At 41.4% G+C, this 17,220-nt stretch overlaps 1 protein-coding gene across 2 annotated transcripts in view; it reads right to left on the reverse strand.

The window, feature by feature from the left end:
* The window catches only part of NFKB1 (nuclear factor kappa B subunit 1), a 109,805-nt gene that overhangs the window by 48,980 nt on the left and 43,605 nt on the right, over nucleotides 1–17,220 (reverse strand). The window lies entirely within an intron of this gene.

Consider the following 17,220-nt stretch of genomic DNA (forward strand, 5'->3'; position numbering starts at 1 on the left):
ACTTAAGCAGAACACCAGAAAGAATCTAGCAATTAGAGCCCAATGCCTTTGGATACCAGGACCCTTCAATGTCACCACTCTGAAGGAATCAGTCACTCTGAAGGAAAGAGTACGAGGTGTCCTCAAAAAGTACTCACATCTTTTCTTGCTATTACTTCATGACTGAAGGGTGGCAAGAATGAGGAACTGAGTAGTCTCTGAGGTAAAAGGACCTGAAAACTTTGCCAGTGACTAATGTGCAGTTTGATCCATTTAAAAGACTTCAGGTCAGCATGGCATCATCTGGTTTTTACACCGACCACAGGGCAACGACAGGGAGGCCCCTGGGTTTTGTGGACTTTCCAAAATACTGACTGAAAGAAGAAAGCTGAAGTGTGGGGACAGAAAAAAAATGATACTATTTTCAGGTTGTATGGCAAATGAAGACAATGGAATTCTAACTTAGGGGAGGCCATACTTCAGAGAATGCTGCCATGACTGAAAGCTATTTGCAACTGATCCAGAAATTCATTTGTTCTACACAGAATTTGGTTATTTTTATTCAGCCTCCCTACTTCTTTGAATAGTGGTTCCCTTGAAAACTAAGTTTACAGAAAGCAACTGTATCTGCCAGGAAGGCTGGGTTATTTTTGAAAGAGTCTGAACATAGCAGGCTCTTACATGCTAAGGGCTTAAATACAAGTTAAGCTTTCAGTGAAGCCAGGGAGACAAAGGTGAAAATGTGAGTAATTGGCTACCAAGGGACACTGGAAGAGCGTGTACTTCAAGGGCAGACTATCCAGGTCTGAAGACAGTTCCACCATTTACTAGCTGTGTGACCTTGGGCAGTGTTCAGTTCCTCATCTGTAAAATAGGGATAAAAATAGGGCCTTGCGGATTTGTTATGAGGATCAAGTATGTTAAAGTTTTTAGAATGCTGCCCAGTAAATAAGAGCAATATACAGTGTTAACTATTATCTTTGGGCCTTGGTGTTATCTTATTATCTTATTATCTTATTGATTACTGTAATGTACTTCCCTACCTAGAGATATAACAGCCCTGAGATGATTTTTTAAAATTCCCGTCTAAAGGCAGGGGCTGGAATAAATGACCAATTCAAGTCACTTTTGTTCCTAGGGTTAAGTTTTTGTTTTTTCCCAGAGTGCCATGTTTTATTGGGCTTTGTTAATTTTTTAGTAATAAATTGTGTTATTATAGTAACAGCTATCATTCTTGGAGGTGCTCAGGATTTCTCAGCTTCCTTGATGAAATTAAACCTTTCTTCCAGGAGCTTTATGACACAATAGTCCTGACGACCACAGGCTAGATCTGCTTTTTGAGTAAAAAACAGAAACCTAGTGTCGCATATAATACCAAACTTAGTCAAATCACCTCCTTTTATTCAAAGTTACTCTCTGTCATGCTCTAGCAAAGTTCATACTGGTTCTTAAAAGGTGACTAAGAGAAGTAGCCCAAAATTTTCTGGGAATCAAAATTTGAAATGTCCGGTTTACTTACTGAGGAAATTTGACCGAATCACTTTGGCAGAAGAGTAACATGAATGTGCGACGTGACACACGAAGGAGTTCTTTTCTGTTTAGTTTTTCTCATGAAGTGATAACCATGATGATGATGATAAGTGACCAGAAGGAGGAGGGAAAAAAATCCATAATTTTCAAACAGAAATCTATCCTAACTTTACTTGTGTACCTAACTTTGTCCCTCTTCCGCTAAAGCAACGGGGCAATCTGATTCAATATAAGAGCTCAGACGTCAAGCTGCCAGGCTCAAATCCCTCTGTTGCCACTTATTCTATAGCTGGGTCAATAGGGAAAGATGGCTAACATCTCTGGACATCAATTTCCCCATCTTTAAAATGAAATGAAATGCACTTGATTTCACAAATTGTTTTTAAAGATTAAATGAGTGAATACCGCGCTTGCACCTAATGGGATTAGCAATCTCAAATATAAACCCTTTCTCCTATCCAGACTATTACTTCACTGAAAAGCAAAACATATCCATTTATTCAGTGAATGTTTCTTAGGCCCCTTCTATGTTTCATGCACTACAGCAGGTCGGGGAATGAAGGGATACAATGTGAGTGCAAAACAGACATAACCTCTGTTCTGATGGGAATTAAAGAGCGGGGCTGATAGTCCTCAAAGAAACTCACAGAGAAACATACACACCTAACTGTGAAGCCGTTACAAAAGACATAGGTAATAGGGATCTGACCTGGTCAGAAGTCAGAGAAAGGTTCCTGAGGGAGCAATGAGCGCTGAACTCTGAAAGAGGGGCAGGAGTGTAACAATGGAAGGGGTGGGTAGGAGACAGCAGGTTGAGAACAGCATGTACAATGGCTCTGTGGTGAGAGTCCTCCTCACTGTCCCCCCAAGCCATACTCATCACCAACTTCTTAGGGTTTCCTGCAAGTGGTTCCAATCTCCCCAGGGGTGTCCCTCCCATCTCTTCCCTATCTAGAACCACTCGTTCTTCAAAGGTAGGACCTAAATATGCATCTTCCATGGCACTCTCCTCACCACTTTAGCTCACAAAACTCCACGACTGTCCCCTTTGGGGTGAATGTGATTGGAATGGGGCAGGAAAAGCAAATGCAACTTATTGCAACAAGAAGACGGTAAAACCAATGGGCAACTTAAGGGTTATTGGCTTACCTCTCTTGCTTGTTAAACACCCAGAGCACATACATCTATACCTCCTAACTTACTGTTCTTACGGAAGGCAAGGGAACGTGTTAACTCAGCCAATCTTCACGTCAGCCCTGTGGGGTGAGTAGTGGTACCCCATTCCACAGCTGAGGGAACTGAGACACATTAAGGTGAAGCAAACTGCCATCGTTCCTATAACTGGAGTAATGGGCAGCCCTGTGAACCTGGGTCTGTCCAACTCCAAAGTCCATTCTCATTTTCCATTACATGGCTACCACTGGCTCAATGACTTTTTCTTTTGTAAATACCCCATCTTCCTGGTGTCCTACAGCTCTCCTTTGCCTAGTACACTTTGCCTAGACAGTTATTCCTGAATAACCTGTTTGTTTGGTTTTGTTCGTGTGTGTTGTGAGAAAGGAGGTCTCAGAGTTAGTAGTGAGATGGCAGAAGTGCACTTGCCCTCTTGCAAGGCTCCTTCATTAAAAAAACCATGCCACAGACACCACTCAACTATACATTGATTCTTCTCTGTTAGGTTGCACCTCAGATTATAAAACAAAGAAGAAAGAGAGCAGGAGGCCCAGGGAGGGGGTTGAAGAAGAAGGAGAAGAGGAGAAAGAAGGAAAATAATAGTTTTCATTACACATCTTCTCTTGGTGATGACCAATAGATTTTACTATTCTTTATTCTTTGTTGAGCACCCAGGAAGTACAGAATCACCTTTATTAAATGAGACAGGACAGAACCATGTCTAACACACTTTCTGGCACGGAGGAGGAAGATGCTCAGTAAAGCTGGTTCTTTCTTTTTAAGGTAGGGGATTTAAAATTGATCCAGTCTGGGATCAAATGCCAACTCTTTCTTCTTCTAGCTCTGTGGCCTTACATATAAGTTAGGTAACCTCTCTGAGCCTCATGCTCCTCAGCTACAAAATGGGCTAGTAATGTGACCTCAGATGGCTGCTGAAGGACTACACAGGGCCGGGCACATGGCCAATTCCATGGGGGGCACCAGTTTCTTTCCTTCTCTTTTATTTTATAAAGGGCCCGGTTCTCCCTGGGCCTCCCAGTGACCCTTTTGGGTAGACAGAGATGACACTAGCATCCCCATTTTGTAGATAAGAAGACAGAAGTTGAGACAGATTAACAAGTGATATAACCCAAGGTCAGACAGCCAAGAAACAGAGGACCTTGGAATTCACCCTATGTCTTCTGAATGTAAGTGAGGTGTTCTTGGTAAGGTGGGATGATGTGAAAATATCCTCTTTGACCCATTCACTGTTGATGACATGGCTGTTTTTCCAGTAGAGCTCCTGGCTGTGCACTGAGTCAGTCACATTCCTTTACCTTGTTTACTGTCCTACTTGCCTGACCAACAACACATATGACTCAGATGTCAGGCTGGAATAAGAAAGGCAAACTGCCATCAACACAACAAAATGCGCTAAGAGGGTGTTACAACTACACAGAGAGAGGAATAAAATCTGTCTACCTATAACTCTGCTTTCAAACTCTTGAGTTTTCTGTCATACTTTGACCTAATGTTTCTTTTTTATCTGTTCTATTTTAATTTTGTTTTATTACATTAATATAGCTGCTTACAAATCATGATTCTTTCAGAAAATAAGTAATATGTTTTCCCTAACTTCAAGAATTGTTGGGACTTGTACCTCAACAGGTGTCATCACCTCATTAGTGAACTACAAATAAATCCTTACCCTTTATATGGCCCAATCATCCATGGTTGCAAAAGAATAGAGGAAGACTACACAACATGTAACTTATGAATCAATCGTGTTACAAATGTTCACTTATAAGCCAGTTTTTTGGAACTGGGGTTTAGTCTAGAGCAGTGGGATTCTGGTACATCTCTTACCTTCCTTACTGCACTATGTGCGTGCTCAAATTCTTTTTTTTTTTTTCCAACACAGCAAAAAATATATAATATCTAGTCAGCCGTTCAAAAAATATCCCAACTCTGACCACTTCTCCCCACCGCCACTGCGATCTGTCTCCCAACTGTGTTTCCTGTGCCTGCCGCACTTCCCCGCCGCCCTTTCTCCTGAGTGATCCTGCTCAAGTCAGGTCACGTCAAGTCTTGTCACTCCTCTGCTCAAAGTCCTCCCAAAGTGAAAGCTGTGGAAGCTGAATGATTAGCACGAGGGGACTCATTATATTGTTCCACGTATATATGATTAAGATTTTCCATGATAAGAAGTTAAAACAACTCCAAACCGTCCAATGCCTTTCCATCCTAACAGTCCTGGGCGATCTGACACCTCCACCCCATTTCCTCCTTGATCTTGTTTCTTACTGCTCCCAGCCCAGCAGTCACATAGCCTGCTTGCTGTTCTGGACCTGGCTGGCTCAACTCCCGCCTGAGAGCTTCGACACTTGCTGTGTCCTCTGCCTGGAACACTCTTTTCTCCGGATACCTGCAAATTATTGTGTCTTTCTTCCGACTTTGCAGAATGCCATTCTCTCTGGGGGGCGGGGGGGAGCTTTCATGGCTCACTGTCGGAACTTGACCACTGCAATCCCTGCATTCCTTGCTCCTTTCTCCTGCTTTATTCTTCTTTCTACTTAATTTACAACACACTTTACTTGTATTGATTATTGCCTCTCTTCTCGACTAGAATAGAGGCTTTATCAGAGTAGGGACACCGATTCCTTTCCTGATAAATCCCCAGTGCCTGCAATAATGTTTGTCATATTGTGGGCATTCGATAATTGAATCTTTAGTGAATGCACGATGAAATAATTAAGCTATGATTAAAATGTGATCCATGGAAGGCAATTTATTAAAATATAAAGAGCTGTGCTAAGTAGGAAGTGGAAATAAGGTAACTACATTCTTTCTCTTATTATTTTAGCTTTTCCAAAAGAAAAACATGGCTAGGGGCGCCTGGGTGGCTCAGTTGGTTGAGCGACTGCCTTTCGCTCAGGTCATGATCCTGGAGTCCCAGGATTGAGTCCCGCATTGGGCTCCCTGCTCAGCAGGGAGTCTGCTTCTCCCTCTGACCCTCCCCCCTCTCGTGCTCTCTCGCTCATTCTCTCTCTCAAATAAATAAAATAAAATATTAAAAAAAAACATGGCTAGATCCCAGTGTAACCTCTCAGTAGGCTATTTAAATTAGAATATGATTATTTTACATCAGAGCACCACATTAGCCTATGTTGGTGGAAGGGTGTCTGGGTAGGCGCTCTGGAACCCCAGGACGGTAAGAGGAATCTAACTGCTGAGTGGCAGGAATTCTGGTAGCTGTAGGAAAGGGAAGGAAAGGCCACTCTTAAATCATCTCCCTTGGAAAACCAAGGTAGCAGCTTTCCTCTTAAAGTCCAAGACACCCCCAGGTCCTTCCCTCTCCCCACCCTAACTGTTGCCCATCAGGCATTCTTCCACAGTGCTAACTAGTCCTAGCCCCTGACTCAAACATATCTCTATTCTGTGCCTTGTTATTGCCCTCAGGGACCCAGAATTCATATTTCTGGTCCACTCTGGTTTCACAGTCCCTTCCTCCCCATGTGAGAGGGCTCTTCTTTGATGTTCACTCTGGTGACTGACAGCAATAACCATCCCGCAGGACTTGATCATGAGACAGCACAGCTACACCTGCAAGATCTCAATCTACTGGGGCTCCTTTTTTTCCCCTCCCCTAGGCTCCCTTTCCATAGAGATCAGGCTCTGGAGTCAGACAGTCCTGGCTCTAATGCCCCGCTCCTCCCATTATTTGCTATGTGATCCTGGGAAAGAGAGTTAGCCTTTTTGACTTGTTTTCGCATCTGTATAATGTGAATGCAAATACATAATCTCTGAATTTTCACGAGGATTAAAGAAGATCATTTAAAGTGTCTAGCATAGTTTTCAGTACCTGGCAGGCACAAAATAAAGGACAGTGATTCTCATTTGTCTCTTCATGCCTTAAACAGATTATCTGCAACTGAGGTCACCTCTCACTTTGTTGAGAAGGTGGAAACCACTGCATGCGAATCTGTTTAACCTCCTCCTCCTTACTGTTCCTCAGGCTCAAAATGTCTCTGTTACTTCACATAGCCTCCCCTAATTCTGAGAAAGGTAGGGCTGGCTGTTCCCTTTTCCAGAGTTAACCACTCAGTTTTTGCCCTTAGTGCCTACTTATTTCAGACCTCCTTCAATTACCCTCCTCCCTTACTCTCACAGGGACCCTTCCTCTTAGTCACAAAACATGTATAGTCTTCTCCCTTACTCTAAAAAAAAAAAAAAAAAAAAAACCCTTTCCTGATAAATGATGACAACTGTAAAGGTTATTAGCATTTATTCAAACCTATGGGCCAGGCACGACACCAAGAAATACAGAAAAAGAGAATGATTCTTTCATTTCATCTTTTCCCTAATAACCCAGTGAGAAAGGTTCTTAAAAGGTATTTCTCCTTACCAAGTGTGCCGACAAAGCTCTCATCACCTATGCTGTACTTAACCTGTAGCCTTTTGCAAATGAACTAAATCCCCTATCCACCGCACCCCCCCAAGGAAAAGTGCTTCAAGGTCATGATCGGACTCCCTGTTTCCAAACCCGCTAGCCATTTCTTATTCTTCCTTCCTACTTAACCTCTCAGAAACCTGGGCTGTATTACCATTCCCTTCTAGAAACTCTACCCTCCTACTTTTCGGACACTTCTGCTAAGGTGCTCTCCTTCCTCCCCAAAGAGAAGTTTCTTCAGTGATTCAGTCTTTATCTTTACCATGATCACTCTCTTGATGTTCTTTTCTAGTCTCCCAGAGTTGTCTGTGCCAAGCAGGTAACTCCTTAACTTAAAACCCGTGTGTTTACCTTCCTTTTAAGCGTCTGTTAACACCGCCGGCTGTCTGTAGAGCATCTTCCTGTCCATAACATCTTTATAACTCATCTGCCCGTGACTGAATTAATCGCCTTTGTTCTGGAACCTACTGTACTATTTGATGAAACCACCCCCTTCTAAGCAATTGCCCTGAATCCTCCCTATCATCTTAGACTCTTTACTGTCTTCCACACTCAATCAGCTGCCAAATTTCAGCCAGGTCATAGCCCCCCAAATCTCTGGCATTTGTCTTTCTCTTCTGCTCTCATTGCCTTAGTTTTTATCCATCTCAGCCTGACCTCCGAGTTTAACTCATGGAGAACCAGTGCAGTTCTTCTAACTGGTGTTCCTGTGCCTTTCGCTTCCAAAATCCCTTGGCACGTTGTTACCAGGGTTATATTGTGAAGGCACAAAGCTGAGTATAGCAGCTCATTCTTGTATTGAAACTTACGTAATAATCTACCCATTTTCCCCCAAACCCAGGCCAAATTCTTGAGCCTTACACAATTTGGCCCGGTCATACCTCTCAAGCCTTAGTCCTACCTTTCTCTTTCATGTACTCTTCACACCAGCAGAATTATTCACTATTCCCATTCAACCTCAGATTTCTATTTTTGAGGCTTTGCTGCTGATTTTTCTGCTTGTGTTCTTTTCTCCAGTTAGAGGTTTGCTTTCAAATTTCTACCTTTCCCTCAAGATCCGGGCCAAAATGCAATCTCTGACTCAAAGTCTTCTATGACCACCCTAACTAGCTGGCTCTTTGTCTTTGTCTTGGAGCCATTAGGTCATTCATTGTTCCATCCAAAAAACAAAACAAAACAAAAAAACCCAAACAACTTTATTCAGCCACCCCTACATGCCAGCTACAGGTGCTGATTAGGTAGCGGTGAACAAAACAAACACAGTATTTTCATCTTTCAGCTATTTCAGGACATGTTTTAGTTCTTCTATTAAACTGATTGATCCTTGAGGACAAAGGGGCTATTTAATTCTTCTTTCCCTTTCCCTAACCCCCGGCACAGGAACAGAATCGATTTAATCAATCCTTCTTAAAAGAATTAATGAGTCTGGTTCGATCTCGGGTTTCAGCACCAAATAAATAAATAAATAAATAAATAAGTAAGTAAGTAAATAAAAGAAGAACTAATGAATGAAAAAATATTTGGCTCCAGGCTACAAGGAGGAAGGAAGGAGCAGCAAGTGGTTAACCACTTGGGGGGGCAGCAGCGAGCAGAGAGGAGAGGGGGCTGACTGCAGGGCCTACCAGGCTATCTTGCCCTGAGGTCACTGTCCTGTGACAGGGTTTGTCTCACTAACAGAACCAGGAGGGACTGCCCAGGAGGAGTTTCTGAAAAGTTTTAACAGAAAGTGTGTGAAATTCTACTAACTCTACTAACTCCCTGGCTTGAAATCACAGTGAGGCCATTGAACCCTGGCCCTGTATTTATTTCTTAGGAGATTATTTTGTTGAAGCACGTTTCCACTGAGAAAAATAACTGCCGTTTATACACAGACTGGCCGCAGCGAGGCTACCTCTTTTAAGTTTTATAAGTTCAGTTCTCAGGCGGGATTTAACCCTGACATACAATTTCCCAACTGTGCTGGGGGTAGGCCAAGGTGGTAGGATGGCTGGAAAACAATCATCGAGGTCGGTTCCAGGTAAAACAGAAGTGAGAGCTGGAGGAGGGAAGTGCTGCGTGGGCCACAGGCCCTGGGTGATCAGAGAAGTGGACCTCGCACACCCCATCCCTGCCACACTCTGCCAGGGACGGCTGCCAGGAGAGGGCTTTCCCCACCAGCATCCCAGAGACGCACTGTCACCCTCCCGCCTGAAAGAAAGCAGCCAGAACTTCACCGTGTCAGTTTATGTTTTTAAGTCACTGAAAAATATCCCAGGAGTGCAAACTCAGGAAAATTTAACCCACCTGAAGCCGTTAACTTATTTTTTAGTGTGATCCCAGGTTTGGAGAAAACAATAGGGATGACAGCACAGTTGGTCGAGTATGAATAAATTGTGTTTAACATAAATGGCCTCAAAATTCTTAAATGTATGCAAGAATGTTTTCCTGAAGTCTGCAAATTTTCAGGTAAGAACATCTGGGTTAATTTTTAGTGCTAAGTTTTCGTGCTCCAGTGAGCAGCCAGAGGTCTAACCACAGCCACTGCTGCGATCCTTGGTTAGCCACCTGTCCTCCTCGGGCCCCTGAAGTCTTTGTAGAATCACTACATAATGACTAATACATCTTCCAGCTCTAAAATTCTATGATTCCTGTTTATAGGTATAGGACACACAGGACAACACCCAAAGATCACATTTTCAAACTGAAGGGGAAAAAAAAAAGTTTAAGATCACAGAATTTCTGAGTTGGAAGGAACCTAATAGATAAACTCCATTTTAAAACTGTGAACATTTTAAAAACATGTCACCACAATTACAAACTGAGAAAACATACAATCAACACTCAAATTACCTGTTGCAATGGGGCCTCTGATAGCATGGAAAATCAAAATTCAGAGACAAAGAAAACCTTTATGTTAGGCACAGATTTCAACTTTTGTCATTAAAACTGAAATTGAGTACCCACAGTGTTTATTTTCAGTTAATTCAAGGAGGGCCCTGCTGGTAGTTAAGTCTTGATAATAAAGATCGGTCTCTTCTGGGGATATGTCAGAAATGCGTCAATTACACAAGTGGGTGGGAGTGGGGACAGACAAGCAAAACAAAGTCAGAAGGAGAAATTTTAGTCTACGGAAGTTTTTTTTTAAATCCATACAAACTACATGAAAATAATTAGAAGGATTAGACCACATAAAAGGTATGACTGATGTATGTCCAAAATAAAAATTTTAGGTTTCTGATTTATTTACTCTTTGAAAACAGAAATTATTAATATAACTTTTTAACATTATCTTTAAATAGTTTAAAGTCTCTCAACACATTGTTTTTGACTCAAACATGATTTGAGATAATTAAGATTATCTTCCAACTGGGATATTCAAATTTAGTTGGGATTAGATATCACTAATCTCGTTCTTCTTAAAGGCATAAAATCATCCTCACGACATATTTTTCTTGCTTACAAAACCCATTCTATTAGTTTCACTGAAACCCACTGGTTAAAGAAGTAATTAAATAATTTGGCTTTCAATGACTGAAAGTACTCAGAGACATCATTTGATGTAGAATTTAATTTGTACTAGAGTAAATACAGCTGCCTGTACAAGAATGTGGACCACTCTGGGAAGAAGACAATTAACTGCTCCTTTCTTCAGAAGGAAAGTACATAAGATAAGGCATTTCAACTCTTCTTCCGTGATTTCCTGTGGAAAACCCCTACTAAATTAGGAGAATTACGAGTGAGTAGAACTGGGAAATTTTCTTTGTCTGATTTCTTGTTGCCACTTTATTGGCTAATTTACATCCCAGACATTGATGGAGCAAAAGAGAAAACGCGACCTAAGTGTCAGACTGAGGTTAACCAACATGTTGTACCATCTACATACTATGATGTAAGCAAAAGGAGGAAGGGGGGAAACACCAAAATTTCTAACAAGCTCTAAAATAACAGCCAGGAATTTGGAAAAATGGCAGGACTTTAAACCTGCAAAAAAAAACCCCTTCAATGTGATAACTTTATATTGTTCAGTTCAGTATAAAATGACTAAAACACAAAGTATATTAAATGACTCAAACACACTGATGCTTGGATGAAATGATCTGCAAGTTATTAATTTCCATTTTTGGGGATTTGCCAGAAAATTATAACTGCCTTATAACCAAATCCTGATTTCCCTTATTATAAAGTTATTAATTTATTAAGCAAAAAAATATTTTTAAAGACATAAATAAAAAGGAACTTTTCTGACCATAGAGGATCTTACATAAGTTAGCTTCCCTGCCCTGTAGTCTTCCAGTTTATTCCTGAGCCAGTGCAGTGACAATGAACTTCGTTCATCCTGAGGCTATACATTCACCCTTAGGCAGCTCTAACTCTCAGTAACAACTGAAACCGCTCTCTCCTAGAGTTTCCATTCATTGTTCCTCATTTCATCCTCTTGTGATAGGATAAAGCTCATCTTTCCTCTCCCATGATAGCCATTCAAATATTTGATAACAACCAAACTCTCCAGGCTATTAACAATCTCAGGTTCAAAGACTACTCCCTTTTGAAGGTTGAGTTCTGTCACGATTCTGCCCTGAACAAACTCAGGTTGGTTTCTATTTGTCTATATATGCGGTGCCTGTCAGTATACACAGTTCTCCTCCAGTGGCCTTTCAACAAAGAGTGGGAGCGAGACCACCACCTCTTTGGTTTTATATACCCTACTTCTGTTAATGCAGCCTGATATGGAATTACTTGTTTGGTGGTCACATCACACTGTTGTGATGTTAAGTCCACTGTTACCTAAAACTTCTAGATCTCTTTGCCTGCGTACCCCACTCTGTATCTGTGGTAATTTGCTTTTTGGATGCCTTCATCTCCTTTAAATATCACTGCTTAAGAATTTAGCCCTTTGCTCCCTGCTCAGTGGGGAGTCTGCTTCTCCCTCCTCCCTCTACCCCCACCTCGCGTGCTCTCTCTCTCACGCTCTCCCTCAAATAATAAAGAAGTCTTAAAAAAAAGAAGAATTTAGCCCTTTGCCCCAGCTTTTCAAAATAAATTTGAACTCAAATTATTTGTTATCTATCACTTCATGTTTCTGCAAATGTGGTAAGGCCTCCACTGGAGACATTGATAAAACACATTGAAGTGGCTGGGGAAAGATCCCTAAGGCTGGAACTATTCTTCCCGTAGACAGCATCAACACAAGAAATACTGTCAGGGGCAACTGGGTGGCTCAGTCGTTAAGCATCTGCCTTTGGCTCAGGTCATGGTCCCAGGGTCCTGGGATCGAGCCCCGCATCGGGCTCCCTGCTCCATGGGAAGCCTGCTTCTCCCTCTCCCACTCCCCCTGCTTGTGTTCCCTCTCTCAGCTGTGTCTCTGTGTCTCTCTCTGTCAAATAAATAAATAAAATCTTTTTTAAAAAAAAAGAAATACTGTTAACCCCTTAAGTACCAAACCAGAGGATCTCCAGCATCTCAACCATGTTCCCACTCCAGAAACCTGTCAAATAAGACACGGAGGTACACTTGGTGGGATTTGGTCTTACTGAGGTGCTTGAGATGGATATCCAGCTCTCTAGCCTCTGGTTTGGAAATAAACCTATCAAATGCCAGGAGCATTCTGTTACAAATGGGGATGGGGGCGAGTTGGAAGTGTGGAAGCCAGAAGGTGATCCCATGTAAGGCTGTGTTTTCCTCCAGCCCTCCCCAAGATACACACATGCACGCACACACACATATGCACACGCAAACAGACACACACACACACACACACACACGCACTGCAGAGCATCCTTGAAGAGGCATTCCTCCAGCAAATCTGGGTAACATCTATATTACCATCCTGTATATATCTGTTTCCATGTAGCCCTGGGAGGCAGAGATGATCACATTCATGTGTGTGACCAGGGCGCATAGCTCAGCACCCTGCCTGGCATGTGGGGTGTACTAGATAAACATGTGCTACATGAATGTGAGGAAGGGAGGACAGCCAAGCAGCCTTTGAAACCTACACATGGAATGTCCTAGGTTTAGATGGATTCAGGTTTCTGAACTAATAATCCAGAACACAATTTACATCAAGGCTCTCACTGATTCCTTTTGTGTCTATATTCCTATTTTTAAAAATAACAAAACAATTTGACTTTACCATGATTTCTAAAGAGTCGAGTTAATTTCATGTAAATGGTAGATAATGAGATTGAAAAATACTGATACTCAAACAAATAAAATGAAATCAATAAGGATGGGAAATTCCTAAAACTGAACACAGCAAAAAGGATGACTATGTATCCCAATGATACCGTACCTATATAGAAGGATAAAAATTTAATCCAAGACACTTCTGCACCCATTGCTTTGAATATCCTCTCTTGACTATATTTGAAGGTCAAAAAAGAAAACTGCAAAGAAAGTCTGAACTATATTTAGTTAAGTTTGTATTGATATCAGTATAGCAATTTAGAAGCTATTCTGTATGTACTACGGGGCTGAGCAAAAATGAGTAGGGATACTGGTATCGCTGGCAACTAGGGTTTTCATTATTAGAGAAAGGTGACACAAATATGGAATGGGGGAAGGAAAGGAAGAAGTCTGTGGGGATTAGACTGGAATTAGAGGTATCGGTATGAATTCAAAAATTTTTTTTAAAAAATTAATTTTCTAGCTCTGTCTAATGAAACCTGGAAGAAATTTCTCTGATAAAAGGAACCAGGGCTTCTTGAAGAGATGGATGAATCCAGGGTTGGCACAGGGAAAGTACAGGGTGAGCTTAGGGCATTCTATTATTTCAGAAATAAGGAAGTATTCAAAAATTGAGTGGGGACATATCAAAAGGACAGAGGAGCAAGTACAAATAACTCTCACTGGCCAAGACTGGGACCAATTTAAGCATCAAAATAAATAATGACAGGAATGGCTTATAATACACTGACTAACAAAATGACCAATGAGTACATACTGATACTAAAAAAAAAAAAGTTTTTAAAGGAATGCGAAGAAGAGAAAGCTCTGTATTTTTCTTTTTTGAGAAAGCTTGATTTTTTAAAACAGAATTCCAACTAACAAAAAGTAAAAGGAATGATATAAGTCGAAAATCACAAGTTTGTCATCATCAATTGCTAATAATAAATAATTCAGTAAAGAATCATCCATGAATGCTAAAACCACTGGGAGAAGAAGACAAGGAGAGTGGCTTGTACCAGGGAGGCAGCAGTGGAGGTAGGGACGAGTGATTACGTCCTGGGTAGGTTCTGAAGGCACAACCAGTAAGATGGCCTGATGGATCAGATGTGGGGTGTAAGAAGAGAGGTGTTCAGGATAACCCCAAGGGTTTTGGCCTGAGCAAGTGGAAGGATGGAACTGCCATTTTCCAAGAAGGGAAAGATACTAGGAGGAGCAGTTCTGTAGGGAAGATTTGCCATGGAGAGAGACCTCTGAGGAGTCTGAGGCAGAAGAGGCCCATTTTGACTCAGAAAAGTTAGAGATGTGGCTAAGGTCTAAGTTATAGTGTCCCAACTCACTGGGACACAGACATGGATCACCTGATTCTCGGTCAGGTACGGTAAGGGAGGAAAAGGAAGAGAAGGCTGGTGAGATGGAAAGAACGAGACGGACAGCAACTGGAGTGAAGCCTTGAAGGCTGGTCAAAGACGTGATGCTTCCAGTAACAACCTATTATTATTACATCATGTTAAGTGTCTCTTCTTTACTACATTATGATAGTACTAGTGCTTCTTTTGGGAAGTCTGATTCTAGCATTTCCTGCATGTTGAATCCAAACAATTTATTGGTCACCCACTACATATGATTCCAGGTGCTGGAGATACAGCAGTAAACAAGACAGGAAAAAAAAAATTCCTGCCTGCCCTCACAGAACTAACAATCATGTTACAGACATTTTCATGATTTTTTTTAATTAAAAACATAAACATATCCTGAGTGAACACTTAATGCTATAGATGTGCTGGGTGCTTTTATGTCAATTACTTCACTTAATTCTAATACTTATATGAAGCAATTCATTATCTTCTGTAGATCCAACTATTGTTCATTGGGGTTAATATCTAGGATATGATCTCATACCTTTCTCTTTATGAAATCTTGCAGTGGTACAGATGGAATTGGTCTGACCTGCTCACAGGAGTTGGCTGTTAAATTTCCAGAAATTTTGCAATCCAGTATTTCACACTGATAGCTTGAAATTGACCATGGTGGGAGTACTTACATCCAGGAAACTGACAAATACTACAAATCAGGGCTTTGCTTTGTTCTCCTGGAGAGCCGGTCATTAAACAGTTACCAGCACACATGAAGGCCCAACATCTACTCAATGGGGGAAATAACACAGGAGTTACTTTCTTAAATAAATTATTCAAAATACTGACAAACTTCTCTAACTTGAAAGATTTTCTGCTACTCCCTAAATACATATTAATGATATATAAGGGAACACAATGGATACACGTAAATGTCTTTCTGAGTGCAAAATGGGGCTAAAATGATCTTTATCCCATACTTCGAGACCACTAGTTTATAAGCTTAATGCCAGAACATACGCCTAATGAGTTGAATAGTGTTCCCTTGAAATTCATGTCCACCCAGCACTTCAGAATGTGACCTTATTTGGAAATGGGGTCTTTGCAGATGTAATTAATTAAGATGAGGTCATACTGGACGATGGTGGGCCTGAAACACAATGACTGATGTTTTATAAGAGAAAGGACAGGCAGATCCAGACACAGAGGGAAGACAGCCATGTGAAGACAAAGGCAGAAACTGTGGAGTGCTGCCGCTAACAAGTCAAACACTGGCAAGGATTGCCAGCACCCAACCACCAGAAGCTAGAGAGAGGGAGGGAGGATTCTTCCCTGGAGCCCTCAGAGGGAACATGGCCCTGCTGACAACTTGAGTTTTGACTTCTAGCCTCCAAGACTGTGAGAGAGTAAATTTCTTTTGCTTTAAACCACCCAGTTTGTGGTAGTTTGCTATGGCAGCCCTAGGAAACTATAATACAGTACTCATGCAAATGAAATCAGTGCATGCATAGTGTCAAAGAAAACACAGTTAAGGAGCCTAACAAAAGTTTAATACACTGCTTTCTGGCTTCCAACTACCTATATTTTCATAAGAAATCATGTGTTACATGTACAAGTAAGCTTTTGGCACAGGATCTCTTTTCAATCTCCTACTTTAATAACCCCAGAAGGAAGGAAGGACATGGTGTAAATAGAGTGGAAGCAATACTAATTAGTGAGGTTGTGCTAAAAATAATTAGTGGACTGGTGAAGCTTTTGTGTAACTCCATGATTCCATAAACCAATCAGGAAGGTTGTCACTCAACACTTAAATTAGTGTGGGTATATAAAAATAAAAGCAAAGGGGTGCCTTGGTGGCTCAGTTGGTTAAGCGTCCGACTCCTGATTTCGGCTCAGGTCATGATCTCAGGGTCATGAGACTGAGCCCGCATTGGGCCCTGCACTGGGCATAGAGCCTGCTTGAGATTCTCTCTCTCCCTCTGCCCCTCCCCCCCCCCCCCCCCGCAATCCCTGCTCACATGTGCTCTCTCTCATAAATAAAATAAAGCAAAATAAAATGAAGTAAAATAAAAGCAACTATCATTTTTAAGTGCTTACTGTGTGCCATGCACTGAATAACTTAATTTATATGCATATCCTATGGAGTAGGTATTATTTATCTCAACTTTACAGATGAAGAAACTGAGGCTTGGCCAAGTTGAGCAACACTGCTAGTTAGTGGCAAAACAAGGAATCAACATCACGCCCAACCCTAAACTAGCTGACTTCAGAGCTAATGCTTTAAAACCTACAGGTGTGGTCCATAAGCCACACCTGACCTTACCTGAGCCCTAGAACCTCTAAGCATAGAACCAGAAACCTACAGCTTTATCACCTCCTTCCAGGCCTTCAGTCATTCACCTGTTGCTCTCTCTCCTGCACCCTTTATCTCACCCTTTCTTTCAAGTTTTCCATCTTTCTGTGCTACATTCCAGGAAATTATTTCAGATCTACTTTTCCATTTGATAATTGAAATAGACTTTCTCTAATCTTGATTTTAACTCATTCACTGAGTTAAATCATTTCAGAGATTATATTCTTAATTTGGAATCCTGCTTTTTTCTTAACATT

The sequence above is a fragment of the Eumetopias jubatus genome, unplaced genomic scaffold (genome assembly GCF_037043125.1).
Source record: "Eumetopias jubatus isolate StellerSeaLion01/CBP00866 unplaced genomic scaffold, mEumJub1_p1.0 scaffold_2, whole genome shotgun sequence".
NCBI classification, from domain to species: domain Eukaryota; kingdom Metazoa; phylum Chordata; class Mammalia; order Carnivora; family Otariidae; genus Eumetopias; species Eumetopias jubatus.